Here is a 4,430-nt window from a genome sequence, read left to right as displayed (position 1 = left end):
CTGGGCCCCAAGACCCTCACCTGGACTCCTTGGTCCTTTGCCCTGAGAGCTGGTCTGAGACCCCTGTCACATGACTCAGGACCACTCCTCTCTCTGCGCAGGTGCAGGACCCTCGCAGCTCTCAGTAGGTCTCCTCACTTAGTCCCGTGGTTGCACTGGTTGTCCAGATTCATGTCCTGTGCCCATTTCTAGAGCCAGGGTGTAGGTGAGTCAGCTGCAGCAAAACATGTGGCTAAAGGTAAGGAAGAGGGCTTCCCCAGGGGCGTGGGAAAAACACTCCGTGATCTCATTTTCTCTCGTGTTAGTACCACACTCGCAGCACTTCTGACACCAGATGTGCGGGGGTTCACCCCACCCGCCCCTCCCTGCACCAAGCAATTCTCTGTGACACCGACTGGATGTCCTATAATTCAGTTCCATTCTGGCACTAACTGGTGTTGAGGGCTTAGTCCCATAAGACTGCCCCCGGTTCAGATGCCAATCCCAAGTCCTAGGTGGTCACCTGTACTTCTGACAAACTGGCTATAAATCAGGGTTCCTGTGACCCCCCCTCCTTGGGTTTGATAATTTGCTAGAACAGCTCACAGAACTCAGGGAAATACTTGTTTACTTGTTTGTTATAAAGGATATAATAAGGAATGCAGATGAACAGCCAGATGAAGAGATGAGTGGATAGGGGTGTGGAGCTTGGGTGCCCACTCCGGGTGCACCACCCTCCCAGCGCCTCCACGAGCTGAGCAGCCTAGAAGCTCTCCCAACGCTACGCTTGTGGGATTTTTACGGAGCTTCCATCATGATTGATCATTAACTCAATCTCTCCCCGTCTGCGTGGATGGTGGAGATGGGGGCGACTACAAGTTCCGAGCTTCTAATCGTGGTTCAGTCTTTCTACTGCCCACTAAGTGTTGTTTCATTAGAAAAAGAGACACTGCTGTCACCCAGGAAGTTCCAGGGGATTTAGGAGCTCTGTGTCAGAAATGCCCCTGTGCTCTTATCACTTGGGAAATTACAAAGGTTTTAGGAGCTCTGTGCCAGGAACTGGGGGCAGAGACGAATATATATTTTTTGTATTATTTCACACCAGGGAATACCAGAGTGTGACCCCCCAAGGGAGGAACATGCACTCAGGTGAGCCACGGGTGCCCACCACGCCGTGAACTCGCTCCAGCAGCAGGGGGTAGGGAGCAGTAAGCAAACTGCTGTTTCCAGGTGAGGACACAGCATGAGTGCAGAACAGAAAGAGCACGGGGATCCTGGCCCTGTCCTGGGGTGATGATCTGCGCACCAGCCCCACTCAGTGCTGGGCGCCCGTGAGCCCTGCCTCCGCTGTGGCCCCCCAGGCCCCCTCCCTCTCACTGATTGCCTTTGCTTCAACTCTGACTTCTACTCCAGCTCAGGTGTTGGGGAAAGAAATTGTCAGTTAGTGGCTGGTCTTAGACCAAGCCTTACGGGTTCTTCCACTTCCTGAGGTGGGGGTGGGGACCCCAGGAGCCTCGGTTGAGATACAAAGGAAGGCATTTTGGCATTTTAGAATGTTGGTAATTTACAAACTACTTAAAGTTTGTGTGTGTGTGTGTGTGTGCGCCAGAATCCTGGGACCCTGATTTCCTCAGCCCTGGGCATTGCCGTGGGCAGCCAGAGGACCCTCTGTACTGAGAAAGAATGGGTGGCAAGGATGGCTGGCCCCAGGCCCCCACTCCCACCCCTCCCTGCTTGGGAGCCACGGTGGGCAGGAACTGGTCTCTGGAAAGCCTGTTCTTTGGGGTCAGAATTTCTGGCAGGATCCCTAAGCTGACGTTCCAAGGACTGAAATTTCCTCTTGTTTTTGCCCAGAAACGTCTGGCTCAGCCTGCCCTCCCTCTGTCCCCCCCACCCCCGCCTGCCTGCCTGCCTTTCTGTCTTTAGTGTTGGAACATTCCGGTCAGAGCTGGGCTCTGTGGTGTGGAGAGCAGCCAGCAGGAGATGGGATCTGGCCACTGCTTCTCGTGCGGCACTGACCCTGACTCGTGTGTCGGGGACACGCCTGCCCTGGGGGCCTGTGAAGGGGGCGGGGAAGAGCCCCAAGAGCCTCCCGTGGGCTTCACTCTCCTCTCCTTCCTGCGTCCTCACTGTCTGTTCCTCCCTTCTAGACTCATCCAAAGCCAGTCTGAGGCTTTGAGATGGGGAGTCCAGGAGGGGAAAAGGAGGAGGCAGGCCGAGAGGGGCTGGAGGTGTCTGTTGGGGACGGGGGCGCCCTGCCTGGTCCACGTCCAGCTCCATGGACTTATGTGAACTGCTCCCTCCAAGGCCCTAAGGAAGCTCCTTCGGTGTTTCAGTGCACCACAGACTCCCTCAGTTCGGACCTGGGTGGCCTGGAAGGGCAAAAGGGTGGGGGACGGGCAAGGGAAGGGCCAGAAGACACCCCAGTGTCTGGCTAGAAGGCCTGAGTGCACGCGCCAATGCAGGCCAGACAAGCAGGTTAGGCCAAGCCGATGGGGGCAGTTGTGGCCGCAGGGGTTGTCCTTGTGAACCCAGCATCTTGCCAATGGCCCCCGGGAGCTAGGGGAAGTCACAAGGCTACCTCCCCCTAGAAGAGAAGCATCTGTGGAATGGCCAGGGGCACTGGGCCTGTGCTGGGAGCTGTGGGGGCCGCAGATGAATGACGACTGAGCTGCCCCCTGCCCTTGAGCAGCTCAGACTTGAGGGCCAGCTTTGATGGGCACAGGCCCACTCAAGCACCTCTGGGAGGACAGGGTGGGGAAGCTGGAGCAGGCCTGCAGGTGCTCTGGGAGCATAAATGGGACAGCCATGCTGACCTGGGGCATCCTAGGAAGGCAGCAGAGTGGAGGTGGCAGCTGCACTGGGGTTCACAGGAGGGCTAAGTTCATGGGCAGAGGTGGAATGGCGAGCACAGAGATAGCAAGTAGCCCAGAGAAGCCCAGAGCCTGGGTTGGTTGGTCTTAGTGAGGCAGACCCCTCTCCCCCACCTCTGACCCCCACCCCACATTCTGCCCTCTGAGCACAGGTCCCACTGAGTCTGCTCAGGGCTGAAGCAGGGCGCCTAGGTGGAGGGCAGGATCCCTGTCACAGTTGCGGTCCTGGGCACAGAAAGAGGCAAAGGCCAGGCAGTGAGCACTGAGGAGGGAGGCTTCAGGCAGCCCAGAGCCTGCCAGCCAGGTGCGAAAAGCCCCAGACACAGAGGCGGCCCCTCCCCTGCCCACAGCCCTCAGGAGGGCCACTTCCTGCAGGCCCAGGGCAGAGGAAGCGGCTGCTTTGCTTTGCAAGCATGGCCTGAGAGACCCTGGGTCCTGGCTGAGAACTGGGTCAGCCTTGCACCCACTCCCACCCTGCCCAGTGGCTGAGCCCGAGAGTGGCCCTGACCCGCCCTGCAGCCTCTTTGTGGCCGTGTCCCAGAGAACAGGCTGGGGCAGGAGAGAGGCCAGGCCACCAGAAATCCTCTGATGCCAACCTGGATGCCATCCCCAAGGGAGCCACTGTATCCCTGCAAACAGGTGTGATGACACCTTTCCAGAAAGCTCTGCCTGGGTGGGTGGGGGTGGATGGGCACTTCCTGCCCTGCCTGAGAAGGCAACAATCAGTGTCTTGGGGGAGGGGCTGGTCTCCAACCCTCCAGAAAGAGGCCAGGGTTCTCATCCAGTGCCTTGACTGGGGGCCCCAGGAATGAAGCCCAATTTCCGTTTCCTTGTCATCCCCTCTGCCCCAGTGCCCCCAGCCTATTTCTTACTTGATTCATTTATTCAGTCAACAAATTAATGCCAGGGTCAGGAGGGGATGGTTACCAAAAAGACCCAGACTCCCAGGCCTCATGGAGACTACCACCCTCTATGATAAAGTCCTGCCCTCCTCTGAGGCTCAACCAAACACCACCTCCTCCAGGAAGCCCTCCCTGATCAAACAGCTGTCCTGAGGGCCTTAGGATGGCCTGTGTGACCTGGGTCTGCCTCTCTGGGACCAGTGCACAGATGGGTCTCAGTAAGTGGCAGCCACAGACCCTATCAGCACCACTACCCGCCATCATCATCATCCAGGAGGGATAAGATTCCCTGGGTCCTGTGAATCCTTTGCCTGCCTGCAGCAGAAAGCACCCAAATGTTATCAGCACACATGCAGTGGGCCCTATTTAAGAAAACTCAGCATCTAAAAATCCCAACAGACAAAACTGTTGGGAGAGGCCTGACGAGGCCTTCCCTAATAGCTGAGTCCTGTAGGAACATAGCACCCCTGCCTAGGAGTTGGCTAAACTCTAAAGGGAGGCTTGCCTGTCAGTCAGTCCCCAAATGCCCTGAGGTCGCCGTTGTGAGTTGGCTTTCCACCTGGAGCAACTTCAGACTTCCGTCTGGGCTGATTCCAGCAAGGGTGCCTCAGGCAGTGCTAAGGTGGTAGGGGCTCCACAGTGCCCCTCAAACGCCGGGGCCTGATCCTCAGACCCT

This window comes from Aethalodelphis obliquidens, unplaced genomic scaffold, assembly GCF_003676395.1.
Source record: "Aethalodelphis obliquidens isolate GAN/ISIS:26980383/991018 unplaced genomic scaffold, ASM367639v1 scaffold43, whole genome shotgun sequence".
Classification (NCBI taxonomy): Eukaryota; Metazoa; Chordata; class Mammalia; order Artiodactyla; family Delphinidae; genus Aethalodelphis; species Aethalodelphis obliquidens.
This window is presented reverse-complemented; position numbering follows the sequence as displayed.